Raw genomic sequence first — 15,051 nt, forward strand, 5'->3', positions numbered from 1 at the left:
CTGCTCCCCGCATCCCTCCTCTCCTCCGCCCCTTCCCCATCACCCACTGCTCCCCGCATCCCTCCTCGCCTCCACCCACTGCTCCCCGCATCCCTCCTCTCCTCCGCCCCTTCCCCATCACCCACTGCTCCCCGCATCCCTCCTCTCCTCCCCCGCACATCCCCATCACCCGCTGCTCCCTGCATCCCTCCTCTCCATCCCCCACCACCCGCTGCTCCCCACATCCCTCCTCTCCTCCCCATCCCCCACCACCCGCTGCTCCCCGCATCCCTCCCCCACCACCCGCTGCTCCCCGCATCCCTCCTCTCCTCCGCCCCTTCCCCATCACCCACTGCTCCCCGCATCCCTCCTCGCCTCCACCCACTGCTCCCCGCATCCCTCCTCTCCTCCGCCCCTTCCCCATCACCCACTGCTCCCCGCATCCCTCCTCTCCTCCCCCGCACATCCCCATCACCCACTGCTCCCCGCATCCCTCCCCTCCCTCAGTCCCCTTCTCTGCACATCCCCCACCTCCCTGCATCCCTCCTCTCCTCCACGCCTCCCCCGCACATCCCCAATCTGCGGCAGCCAGAGAAGGAGGCAACTTTCTCCAGCTCCAGGGCTGCCAGGGAGAGACCCCCTCCTTCCCAGCCCCAGCTCAGGGGCTGCTGTGGCAGGGGAGAGACCCCCCTCCTTCCCAGCCCCAGCTCAGGGGCTGCTGTGGTGGGGGAGAGAGGGCACATCCATCACATTAGAAAGGTCAGACTACTGCTATTAAAATATGCCGTGTGTGCTTTTATTTGTAGAACCAAAAAAACGTTGATTATTATTAAGGTTTCTTTTTCTATAGCACCTTTATCCAAAGCACTTTACAAAAGTTAGCTAACGGTACAAACCACATTTGGAGAGATCATTAAATGGTCCACCGACACCCTCAGCAATAGTCAAGTGGTCCGCGAAAAAAAAAAAAAAAAAGTTTGAGAACCACTGGACTAGCAGTCGCTTGATGGGAGCTAACCGAGTGTAACTAGCAGTGTAGCAGCAGTAGCATAGGCAGCAGTGGAGGCACGGATTAGTTGTGCTGAGTACGAACACTCCTGAAACCAGTGGGTATTTTCTCCGAATATGATGGCTAACACAATCCTTGCATGTATAGACCCGGGAATGCTGAGGAGGAGGTGGTGTTACCTCGGTTACAGCAATGAGACCATTACCGGATCCTGTGTGCAATTCTGGCATCTACACTTCAAAGAGGATGTTGATAAATTGGAAGGCGATCAGAAGAATCTCAGTCTATTTAGTTTCTCCAAGATGAGGTTAAGTGGTAACTTGATCATGGTCTGAAGGTACCTACCTGGGGAGAAGATTTCTGCTAGCAGAGGGTTCTTTACTTTACCACCCGAAGGCACGAGATCCAACGGCTGGGATCTGAAGCTGGACAGATTCAGATGAGAAATAAAGTACATTTTAGCTGTGAAGGAAATTAACCACTGGAAGAACTTACCAAGGGATGTGATGGATCCTCCATCATTTAAACTCTTTAAACCAAAAGTGGGTTCTAGAAGTTCTGGGCTGGATGCAGGTAGAACTGGTAACATTCTCTGGCCCGTGCTATGCAGGAGTTCAGATTAAATGATCATAATGGTCCCTTCTGGCCTTTAAGTCTATGATCTCTCCTCTTTTATAGATGAATTTTGTTATTATGAAAGTGTCCTGCCAGCTTTAGGACAGAGGGAAAAACCCCCAACAAATGCCAACATTTACTATTTGCAATGATCAATACCCCCACAACACAGCTTTCAAGATCTAAGGATCCTACACAACATGTGCTGTACCACATCTAGTGCACCAAATGCCCCAATAACAATTATGTGGGTGAAACCAGACAATCACTATGCACTTGAATGAACTCACAAGGAAACATGATGGAAGACAAAAAACACCCTGTCATCGGTGGGTGAACACTTTTCGCAATGCAATCGCTCCATATCTGACCTCTCCGTCCCCGTCCTCAAAGGAAACCTCCACAACACCTTCAAAAGATGAGCCTGGGAGCCTAAATTCATTACTCTGCTAGACACCAAAAATCAAGGACTGAACAGAGACACTGGATTTATGACTTATTACAACAATCTGTAGCCCACTAGTCCCCTCTTTTTGTCCTATGACTGCAAGGGTGTTAATGGGCCACTCTACCTTGAATGGTCCCTTACAATATGTGCTAACTGCGTGCGCTAAACAATCTGTCTCACCTTGTTTTTAGCAGTGACATGGGAGTGCCTTTCCCAGCCCCGAGGAGCTCGCTGTGGCTGGAAAGCTCATCTCTCTCACCCAACAGAAGATATTTCCTCACCCACCTTCTCGCTAACATTTACTAATTAGGAACCTGGGAACTGTCAGACTGGATCATACTTCCAGTCCATTTAACCCAGTATCCTGTCTGCCTGTGGACACAGCACCAATGCTTTAGGGGAAGGTGTAAGAACTTCCTAGGAGGCAGATTTCGGACAATCTGCCCCCCATGACAGGTTTCAGAGTAGCAGCCGTGTTAGTCTGTATCCGCAAAAAGAAGAACAGGAGTACTTGTGGCACCTTAGAGACTAACAAATTTATTAGAGCATAAGCTTTCGTGGACTACAGCCCACTTCTTCGGATGCATATAGAATGGAACATATATTGAGGAGATATATATACACACATACAGAGAGCATAAACAGGTGGGAGTTGTCTTACTTAATTGGCCTCTCAGAGTTGGTAAGAGAAAAAAAACTTTTGAAGTGATAATCAAGATAGCCCAGTACAGACAGTTTGATAAGAAGTGTGAGCATACTTACAAGGGGAGATAGATTCAATGTTTGTAATGGCTCAGCCATTCCCAGTCCTTATTCAAACCGGAGTCGATTGTGTCTAGTTTGCATATCAATTCCAGCTCTGCAGTCTCTCGTTGGAGTCTGTTTTTGAAGTTTTTCTGTTGTAATATAGCCACCCGCAGGTCTGTCACTGAATGGCCAGACAGGTTCTCCCACTGGTTTTTGAGTATTTTGATTCCTGATGTCAGATTTATGTCCATTAATTCTTTTGCATAGAGACTGTCCGGTTTGGCCAATGTACATGGCCGAGGGGCATTGCTGGCACATGATGGCATATATCACATTGGTAGATGTGCAGGTGAACGAGTCCCTGATGGTATGGCTGATGTGATTAGGTCCTATGATGATGTCACTTGAATAGATATGTGGACAGAGTTGGCATCAGGCTTTGTTACAAGGATAGGTTCCTGGGTTAGTGGTTTTATTCAGTGATGTGTGGTTGCTGGTGAGTATTTGCTTTAGGTTGGGGGGTTGTCTGTAAGCGAGGACAGGTCTGTCTCCCAAGATCTGTGAGAGTAAAGGATCATCTTTCAGGATAGGTTGTAGATCTCTGATGATGCGCTGGAGAGGTTTTAGTTGGGGGCTGAAGGTGACAGCTAGTGGTGTTCTGTTATTTTCTTTGTTGGGCCTGTCTTGTAGGAGGTGACTTCTGGGTACTCGTCTGGCTCTGTCAATCTGTTTTTTCACTTCAGCAGGTGGGTATTGTAGTTTTAAGAATGCTTGATAGAGATCTTGTAGGTGCTTGTCTCTATCCGAGGGATTGGAGCAAATGCGGTTATATCTTAGAGCTTGGCTGTAGACAATGGATCGTGTGGTGTGTCCTGGATGGAAGCTGGAGGCATGTAGGTAAGTGTAGCAGTCAGTAGGTTTCCGGTATAGAGTGGTATTTATGTGACCATCGCTTATTAGCACAGTAGTGTCCAGGAAATGGACCGCTTGTGTGGATTGATCTAGGCTGAGGTTGATGGTGGGATGGAAATTATTGAAATCATGGTGAAATTCCTCAAGGACTTCTTTTCCATGGGTCCAGATGATGAAGATGTCATCAATGTAGCGCAAGTAGAGTAGGGGCGTTAGGGGACAAGAGCTAAGGAAGCGTTGTTCTAAGTCAGCCATAAAAATGTTGGCATATTGTGGGGCCATGCGGGTACCCATAGCAGTGCCGCTGACTTGAAGGTATAAATTGTCCCCAAATATGAAATAGTTGTGGGTGAGGACAAAATCACAAAGTTCAGCCACCAGGTTAGCTGTGGCATTATCAGGGATTCTGTTCCTGATAGCTTGTAGTCCATCTTTGTGTGGAATATTGGTGTAGAGGGCTTCTACGTCCATAGTGGCCAGGATGGTGTTTTCTGGAAGATCACCGATGGATTGTAGTTTCCTCAGGAAGTCAGTGGTGTCTCGAAGATAGCTGGGAGTGCTGGTAGCGTAGGGTCTGAGGAGAGAGTCTACATAACCAGACAAGCCTGATGTTAGGGTGCCAATGCCTGAGATGATGGGGCGTCCAGGATATCCAGGTTTATGGATCTTGGGTAGACACTTTAACCTGTCTGGTCATTCAGTGACAGACCTGCGGGTGGCTATATTACAACAGAAGAACTTCAAAAACAGACTCCAACGAGAGACTGCTGAGCTGGAATTGATATGCAAACTAGACACAATCAACTCCGGTTTGAATAAGGACTGGGAACGGCTGAGCCATTACAAACATTGAATCTATCTCCCCTTGTAAGTATGCTCACACTTCTTATCAAACTGTCTGTACTGGGCTATCTTGATCATCACTTAAAAAGTTTTTTTTCCTCTTAATTAATTGGCCTCTCAGGCCTTGTCTACACTACGAGAGTAGTTCGATTTTACTTAAATCGAATATTTGGAATCGATATTGCAAAGTCGAACGTGTGTGTCCACACTAAGGACAGTAATTCGACTTTGTGAGTCCACACTAACGGGGAAAGCGTCGACATTGGAAGCGGTGCACTGAGGGCAGCTATCCCACAGTTCCCGGAGTCCCCGCCGCCCATTGGAATTCTGGGTGGAGCCGCAAATGCCTTCTGGGTAAAAAAAAAAGGGGCCAGGGTGCTTTTGGGTAACTGTCGTCATCCGTCCATCACTCCCGCCCTCCCTCCCTCCCTGAAAGCGCCGGCGGGAAATCATTTCGCGCACTTTTCAAGTCATTGACAGCGCGGACGCCACAGCACTGTGAGCATGGAGCCCACTGCAACCATCGCTGCAGTTGTGGCCGCTCTCAACGCCTCGCAGCTTATCATACAGGTTGCCCTGAGGCAGATGCAGAAAAGTCAGGCGAGGAGGCTACGTCAACGCGGTGATGACCTGAAGTCTGAGAGTAGCACAGACCTCTCAGAAAGCAGGGGACCCAGCGCCGAGGACATCACGGTGGCAATGGGTCATGTTGATGCTGTGAAACGGCGATTCTGGGCACGGGAAACAAGCACTGAGTGGTGGGACCGCATAGTGCTGCAGGTCTGGGATGAATCACAGTGGCTGCGAAACTTCCGCATGCGGAAGGGAACTTTCCTTGAACTTTGTGAGTTGCTGTCCCCTGCCCTGAAGCGCAATGACACCCGGATGCGACCAGCCCTGACTGTCCAGAAGCGAGTGGCCATAGCCCTCTGGAAGCTTGCAACGCCTGACTGCTACCGGTCAGTCGCGAGCCAGTTTGGGGTGGGCAAATCTACCGTGGGGGTTGTTGTGATGCAAGTAGCCAAGGCAATCGTTGATGTACTGCTGCCAAAGGTAGTGACCCTGGGAAACTTGGAGGCGATCATAGATGGCTTCGCAGCGATGGGATTCCCAAACTGCGGTGGGGCCATAGATGGAACTCACATCCCTATCCTGGCACCGGACCACCAGGCCAGCCAGTACATTAACAGAAAGGGCTACTTTTCCATGGTGCTGCAAGCACTGGTGGACCACAGGGGACGTTTTACCAACATCAATGTCGGATGGCCGGGCAAGGTTCATGACGCTCGTGTTTTCAGGAACTCTGGTCTGTTTAGACGGCTGCAGCAAGGTATTTACTTCCCGGACCACAAAATAACTGTTGGGGATGTGGAGATGCCTATAGTCATCCTCGGGGACCCAGCCTACCCGCTAATGCCCTGGCTCATGAAGCCCTATACAGGTGCCCTGGACACTGAAAAAGAACTCTTCAACTACCGGCTGAGCAAGTGCAGAATGGTGGTGGAGTGTGCTTTTGGACGTCTCAAGGGGAGATGGAGAAGCTTGCTGACTCGCTGTGATCTCAGCGAAACCAATATCCCCATTGTTATAGCAGCTTTCTGTGTGCTCCACAATCTCTGTGAGAGCAAGGGGGAGACCTTTATGGCGGGGTGGGAGGTTGAGGAAATTAGCCTGGCTGCTGATTACTCACAGCCAGACAGCCGGGCGATTAGAAGAGACCAGCGGGAAGCGCTGTGCATCCGGGAGGCTTTGAAAGCAAAGTTCCTGAGTGAGCAGGGTAACCTGTGACTTTCTAATTTTGTGTACAGAGAAGCCTTCACCCCACTTCCAACACACGTTTCAAAATAAAAATAGTTCTACTTTGTTAAAGCACACCGTTTTCTTTAATACTGTTTTCGCGGGAATTTTTTAAAACTGGGACGCAGACTGTGGTGCGGAGCGGGTGTAGTGTAGTCGCGCGAATGCAGCTTCTAAACTCAAGGACTGACAGGCTCCGCTGCGGTGGGATGGTTCTTTCAACGGAGCCTGTCACCCCTCCTGATACGGACTGTGTGTATGGGGGGTCTATGTGAGTTTGTGGCAGGGGTGGGACGGTTACAGATCCCCTGCTGTGTGGCTCTGTGATCCTGCCTAAGGACCGCCGCTTAAGATCTCTAACTGCCCTCCCCTGACACAAAGTCACAGAGCAACCCACCCCCCACCCCATAACATGAAAAGAACCTCCCAGACTAACCAGGGTAAGTAGTCACTGCATCACTGCACTATGTATGTGCCCTGCTGCTGTGCCTGCCCCCGACTATGTACCCTGCCAAAGGTGACTGTCCTGTCCAATTACCAACCCCCTTTCCCCCCCTCCTCCAAAAGAACATGATGGAAACAGTAGTTAACAGAAACATATTTTTTATTATCAACTACACATGGGACTGGGAAGTGAAACTTGGACGGGGGCTTGTGTCAGGCGGGAAGGAAAGAACTTGTCAAACTTTGGGGAATGAGAGCCTTCTGCTGCTCGAGCTCTCTGCAGGGGTGGAGTGAGAGTTAGCAGGGACTCTGCCGCCTCTCCTTCTGTGCACTTTGGGTGAAGGGAGTATGGGACTTGGTGGCGGGGGAGGGCGGTTAGAGATGGACTGCAGCGGGGCTCTGTCCTCCTGCCTCCGTTCCTGCAGAACATCCACAAGGCGCCGGAGCGTGTCCGTTTGCTCCCTCAGTAGTCCAAGCAGGGTTTGAGTCGCCTGCTGGTCTTCCTGACGCCACCTCTCCTCCCGATCCATGTTGGCTTGGTGCATTTGGGACAAGTTCTCCCGCCACTGGGTCTGCTGTGCTGCCTGGGCTCGGGAGCAGGCTATAAGCTCTGAGAACATGTCCTCCCGTGTCCTCTTCTTCTTATGCCTAATCCTCCCTAGCCTCTGGGAGTGTGATGACAGGCTAGGTTGTGAGACAGTCGCAGATGGGGCTGTGGGAATGGGAAAAAGGGAGTGAATTCCTCAGAAAGATAAATGTAGTTGTGAACAAAGAACATAGTCTTTCTCTGTGAACAGGACCATGCACAGCACCTATCACATGCGCACTCAGCACAAGGTCGAATTCTCGGCCTTCGCATTCAGTGTCTGGGGTTTTGCAGAGCACTTTTGAGAACCCTGTCAGGACAACGGAATTGCTCTTGCACGCAGACATGGTAAGCCGTAGATTCGTGGCAGCTTAAAACTTTAATATTAGCAATGGCCTCATTTCACATTGAAATCAATGTCGGTCCCTGCTGCCAGCAATCCGGCAAGCAGGAAGTCTGCTCCTGTCCCACACCCTCGCGGCTGTCCCCGGGAACGATCCCTTTCGGCTGACCCTCTCCCGCCTCCACCGCGTGGCTGCAAACCAGCGGTTACAGTTCTGTAAAGGAACGGTAAAGCAGTCCCAACACTAACATTCCCCTACCTCATTCAAAGCAGGTCATCATGAGCGACATCACCCTCATGAGGATCTCTGAGAGCGACAGACAGAGAATGCTCCGGGAAAGCCTTCAAAGACCAGGGCCGTATGCCGCCATGCTGTGCCAAGCAATGATTCCAGAGTACTTGCTAGTCTCGTGGCGCGGCAACGTGTCCTACTACGGAGGACCCAATAAGGCCGCTCTCCCCAAGAACCTAATGCAGCGGATTTCAAATTACCTGCAGGAGAGCTTCCTTGAGATGTCCCAGGAGGATTTCTGCTCCATCCCCGGACATATAGACCGCATCTTACTGTAGCTGCAGTAGCAGGGACTAAACAGTAGAGCGGCTTGGGCAGGACAATCATGCAAAACCGGACATTGCTAGATTTTTTTCAAATAGTTGCACTGCCCATGACTGAACCGTTAAGTTAATCAAACTAATCATGAGAAACCCATTTTTTAAATTGTTAATAATCATGTTCTGTTACAAATAAATGTTTAGATGTTTACAACACTTACTGGATGATCCTTCACCAGATTCTGTGTCCGGGGTAACGGCTGGGGAGGGTTGGTAGGGGATCTCTGTAAGGGTGATGAAGAGATCCTGGCTGTCGGGGAAATCAGCGTTGTGAGCGCTGTCGACTGCCTCGTCCTCCTCATCTCCTTCCTCATCTTCCCCGTCCGCTAACATGTCCGAGGATCCGGCCGTGGACACTATCCCATCCTCAGAGTCCACAGTCAGTGGTGGGGTAGTGGTGGCGGCCGCACCGAGGATGGAATGCAGTGCCTCGTAGAAACGGGATGTCTGGGGATGGGATCCGGAGCGTCCGTTTGCCTCTTTGGTCTTCTGGTAGCCTTGCCTCAGCTCCTTGATTTTCACGCGGCACTGCGTTACATCCCGGCTGTATCCTCTCTCTGCCATGTCTTTAGAGATCTTCTCATAGATCTTTGCATTCCGTCTTTTGGATCGCAGCTCGGAAAGCACGGACTCATCGCCCCACACAGCGATGAGATCCAAGACTTCCCGATCAGTCCATGCTGGGGCCCTCTTTCTATTCTGAGATTGCACTGCCATCAGTGCTGGAGAGCTCTGCATCGTTGCCAGTGCTGCTGAGCTCGCCACGATGTCCAGACAGGAAATGAGATTCAAACTGGCCAGACAGGAAAAGGAATTCAAATTCAAATTTTCCCGGGGCTTTTCCTGTGTGGCAGTTCAGAACATCCGAGCTCTTACTGCTGTCCAGAGCGTCAACAGAGTGGTGCACTGTGGGATAGCTCCTGGAGCTATTAGCGTCGATTTCCATCCACACCTAGCCTAATTCGACATGGCCATGTCGAATTTAGCGCTACTCCCCTCGTCGGGGAGGAGTACAGAAGTCGAATTAAAGAGACCTCTATGTCGAACTAAATACCTTCGCGGTGTGGACGGGTGCAGGGTTAATTCGATGTAACGGCGCTAACTTCGACATAAACGCCTAGTGTAGACCAGGCCTCAGAGTTGGTAAGACAACTCCCACCTGTTTATGCTCTCTGTATGTGTGTATATATATCTCCTCAATATACGTTCCATTCTATATGCATCCGAAGAAGTGGGCTGTAGTCCACGAAAGCTTATGCTTATAAGCTTATAAATTTGTTAGTCTAAGGTGCCACAAGTACTCCTGTTCTTTTTGCCCCCCATGAAGGTCTCATTCTAATCCATCTTTCATCCAGACCACATCACACGATCCATTGTCTACAGCCAAGCCCTAAAATAGAAACGCATTTGCTCCAATCCCTCAGACAGAGACAAATACCTACAGGATCTCTATCAAGCATTCTTAAAACTACAATATCCACCTGGGGAAGTGAAGAAACAGATTGACAGAGCCAGAAGGGTACCCAGAAGTCACCTACTACAGGACAGACCCGACAAACAAAGTAACAGAACGCCACTAGCCGTCACCTACAGCCCCCAACTAGAACCTCTCCAGAGCATCATCAAGGATCTACAACCTATCCTGAAGGACGATCCCTCACTCTCACAGACCTTGGGAGACAGGCCAGTCCCCCAACCTGAAACAAATACTTACCAGCAACTACACACCCACAACAGAAACACTAACCCAGGAACCAATCCCTGCAACAAACCCCGTTGTCAACTGTGTCCACATATCTATTCAAGGGCCACCATCTTAGGACCTAACCACATCAGTCACACCATCAGGGCTTGTTTACCTGCACATCTACCAATGTGATATATGCCATCATGTGCCAGCCATGCCCCTCGGCCATGTACATTGGCCAAACCGGACAGTCTCTACGCAAAAGCATAAATGGGCACAAATCAGACATCAAGAACTGTAACATTCAAAAACCAGTAGGAGAGCACTTCAATCTCCTGGACACTCAATAACAGACTTAAAAGTGGCCATTCTTTAACAAAAAAAACTTCAAAAACAGACTTCAATGAGAAACTGCAGAGCTGGAATTATTTGCAAACTTGACACCATCAAATTAGGCCTGAATAAAGACTGGGAGTGGCTGGGTCACTACAAAAAAGTAATTTTCCTTCTGTTGATATTCACCCCTTCTTGTCAACTGTTGGGAACAGGCCACATCCACCGATTGAATTGGCCTTGTTAGCACTGACCCCCCTACTTGATAAGGCAACTCCCATCTTTTCATGTGCTGTGTACTTTTGACTCCATGCATCTGATGCAGTGGATTCTAGCCCACGAAAACTTATGCCCACATAAATTGGTTAGGCTCTAAGGTGCCACAAGGACTCCTTGCTGTTTTTGCTAATCCTAACTAGTTAGAGATTGGTTTAACACTGAAGCATGCACTCTAATAGCTTTGCATATTCATGTTAATCCACATAAATGACCAGTCCCTCTTGCAAAGATTTTGGCCTCCTGGGTTTGTGTAACTATGAACCCCCTAGTGTCATTAGGTGTTGTATGAAAAAGGGTTTTCTTGCATCCGCTTTGAATGCAAACGTCTGTCTCTCATTGAAAGTGCCTATCTATAAGAAGGCTGTATGTGGATTGGATATTTTCATATCTATGTGATACGTGTGCGCGTGTTGGAATAACTCCAGAAAAGAGGATATACAAAGGCAGATGGAGAGTATCCCAACTAATCAAAGTAGTTGAAAGCAAATAGGATGAAGCACAGGCAAATATTATAACACAATGAAGCATTGTGCTCAGGGCACGTTAATCCTCGGTTTCCGCCCCCATTAGTGCAGGAATAGGTGCTCCTCCGTTTGTTTAGAATGCGGTTTAATGTTTGCTGAGTGAGTAGTGCCAGTTCCTGTTGCCATGCAAATCAGTGACCTCATTAGGAGTCCAGCAGAGCCCTAATCACAGCTCTTTCACCTCAAACACATTCAGCTTCTACCCGTCTGGCGCCAGCAATTGCTGACTTCTATAAACCGTTTTCCAGGACAGGCTGGACTGGGCTTTTGCCACCTTTCAGCTGCTTTGGACATGGAGCTCCGCGCCTGGGATGTTCATTAGCATAATTCCCACATTGTCTGGCTCTGATGCACATACCCGGAGGGGCTGGGCCCTGATTAGTGCTATGTCTATACTGCAACTAGATACCTGCAGCCGGCCTGTGCCAGCCGACTCGGGTTCACAGACCTCAGGGTAAGGGGCTGTTTAACTCCAGTGTAGATGGTCGGGCTTGGGCTGCAGCCTGAGCTCTGGGACCCTCCCACCTCACAGGGTCCTAGAGCCTGGGTGCCAGCCTGAGCCCAAATGCCAACACTGCAGTTAAACAGCCCCTTAGTCGACCTCCATGAACCCTAGTCAGCTGGCACGGGCCAGCGATGGGTTTTTAATTGCAATGTAGACATACCCTTAGTTAGGCCCCACACTGTGAAATAAACATACCCTGGAAGGCTGCATACTTCCGGAGCCCTGAATACCCCCCACCCCTTAGAATCATAGAATATCAGGGTTGGAAGGGACCTCAGGAGGTATCTAGTCCAACCCCCTGCTCAAAGCAGGACCCAATCCCAACTAAATCATCCCAGCCAGGACTTTGTCAAGCCTGACCTTAAAAACCTCTAAGGAAGGAGATTCCACCACCTACCTAGGGAACCCATTCCAGTGCTTCACCACCCTCCTAGTGAAAAAGTTTTTCCTAATATCCAACCTAAACCTCCCCCACTGCAACTTGAGACCATTACTCCTTGTTCTGTCATCTGCCACCACTGAGAACAGCCGAGCTCCATCCTCTTTGGAACCCCCCTTCAGGTAGTTGAAGGCTGCTATCAAATCCCCCCTCATTCTTCTCTTCTGCAGACTGGGATTGTTTAGTTCCCTCAGCCTCTCCTCATAAGTCATGTGCTCCAGACCCCTAATCATTTTTGTTGCCCTCCATTGGACTCTTTCCAATTTGTCCACATCCTTCTTGTAGTGTGGGGCCCAAAACTGGACACAGTACTCCAGGTGAGGCCTCACCAGTGTCGAATAGAGGGGAATGATCACATCCCTTGATCTGCTGGCAATGCCCCTACTTATACAGCCCAAAATACCGTTAGCCTTCTTGGCAACAAGGGCACACTGTTGACTCATATCCAGCTTCTTGTCCACTGTAACCCCTAGGTCCTTTCCTGCAGAACTGCTGCCTAGCCACTCGGTCCCTAGTCTGTAACAGTGAACGGGATTCTTCTGTCCTAAGTGCAGGACTCTGACAGGACCGACCCTGGCTATGGGGCTGGGTGTGGTATGAAAGCCTAGAGAGCAGAACATGGCACAGACTCTGTTGGACACCCATGTTCATTATGCTCCTAACAGGCTCAAGTGGTTGCATCAGGGCAATGGCAGATGCTTGTTCTTTCATCAAGGGGCAAACGGTGCCTCTTCCACTAGCTCCGCATGCCTGAGGATTAATCACCTGAAGCCCACAGTGCAGCTGCAGGGAATGTTGTTTGATCATGTCACTACATCACCTCAAACCTTTGCTTCAGCTTCCCATGCCAGTTCAAGAACTTGTTGCTCACAGACCCGTACTGTTTCCATTTGTTGCTGCAGAGGTCTAGTTTACCCAGAGTATGATCCTGGAGGCGAGAAAATGAAAGGCGCTGGGGGCCCAGAAAACAGCTTCAAAAGGTGGAGCCTCTAGCCGTGAGATGCAGGTGTGGTGCTCAAGGGGAGGAATCTGTGACTCTCTATAGAACCTGTAATGTTTTAAAGCACAAAAACTCATAAGAAGGGATTCTGGGGAAGGAAGGAGGGAAGGGAGCAGCGATTTTCTCTTTGTCTAATATGGGCTGCGGAAGGGATTAGGATCTCTCTGTATTCATATTTATTTCAATAAAAACTTCAAAACAAACCCCCCCAAATTACAGTCACGATAAGGACAAATCACAGGTACAAAAAGAAACCATCTAAACCCTCTGCACTCCAGACTGTCCTGCAAACTAGAGGGGGTGTGTGTGTGTGTGTGTCACACACACACTTTTTTCGGGTCATTTCATTGCATTCCCAACCTTGCACAGCAGGTGGCACTCTCACTGCCTACATTTCAGGTGAGTCATTCTCTGCAGAGGGCTGGGCAGGGATTTGCACTAACAAGAAAGGTTTCTTCACTCCTGGTCTCTACCCCAACCAATAGCATCACTCAGCTTCCCCAGCACTGGAAGGTGACATTTTTCTCTTATTACGCCAAACATGGTGTCAGCAGTTACCATGAAAAGAGAAACTGAGAATATTGGGGAACTCCCCCAAAAAAACCCACTCCCACCCAGTGCTTAATTTGGGCCCTGGCACCTCTAGGCTTGGCAGTTCATAGACCCGGCATGTCAGTTATGAAAGTAAAAAAATTGCTTGAGCCCCGACCAGAGCCGCCCCTTGGGTACGGCGAATCGGGGCAAAAGCTCTGGGCCCTGTGCTTTGGGAGGCCCTACGGGAGTGGGGAGTCGGAGTCGGTCCCGGAAGTGATGGATTTGTCTTTTCCGCCCCAGCCCCGCACCCGCTTTGGGATGGCCCCAACCCCAACACCTATTTCATTACAAACTAAGCACTGCACCTACCCGCCCAACCAAGTCATGGCACCGAACCAGATTCCTGTGTATTGGGAGATGGACGTGCAAGGGGATGTGTTCAGCAACTGGACATTCTTTAGCTCACAATGGAAAAAAATAACTACAACATTGCAATGAAGCTGGACAAAAAGGGGGAAAAAAAACCGAACAGCCACATTATTAGCTGTAAGGGGCAAAGGCCATCGCATACTCCAACGGCAGCTGGACGTGTCAGCAGCAGGCTGGGAAGATGCATGTAAAATTGTAGAAGTGCTCCAAAAGCACTTTCAACCCCCACCACAAAAACCATATTAAAAAGGTATCTTTTCAACAAGAGTGATCAAGAAGCTGGAGAAACAACAGATCGATATATTGCCAAACTGCCCCAAATGGCTGATTCATGTAATTATCAAATCTTAAAAAGAGGAACGAATTAGTATGGATTAGTAACAGCAACAAAAGTCGCAGGAGCTGAAGCGAGAATGCTCGGAGAGCCCACACTGACTCTTTGAAGAGCTACAGACGTGCAAAGCTGAGGAGCGATCTTACATCCAAATGCAGAGAAGCTGTGGAAAAGATGCAGAGATAATTTTCCAGGTAACACAGGAAAAGCATGAAAATACAAGGAAAAATGCATCAAATTTGTGCAAAAGCAAATGCACAAATACCAAGCAGAAGAGAGAAACTAAATGCAAAGGAAGACTGTGGATACTGTTAAGAAAAAAACGTGGTAATAGAGAATCTCCTGTATGTGGGGCCATATGCAACAATTGTGGCAAAGGAAATTGTTATGCCAAAGCTTGTAGACATGAAAAAAAGGCACTATATTAAGGAAACAATCAGTGACTCAGAGGATGACATTTTGCATGTTTATGGCATTAATACAGTGCAAACAACAAAAATAAATGAACTGTAATGCTCAGAGTAGCACCAGATGCAAAGACATTACAGTGCCACACAAATGGGAAACTGAATTCCAAATACAGGTCACATCTTACGCTGGGGTTACGTTCCGCAGTCAGCGCATAAAGCAAATATCGCGTATAGTCAAAATT

The sequence above is a fragment of the Trachemys scripta genome, chromosome 19 (genome assembly GCF_013100865.1).
Source record: "Trachemys scripta elegans isolate TJP31775 chromosome 19, CAS_Tse_1.0, whole genome shotgun sequence".
Classification (NCBI taxonomy): Eukaryota; Metazoa; Chordata; order Testudines; family Emydidae; genus Trachemys; species Trachemys scripta.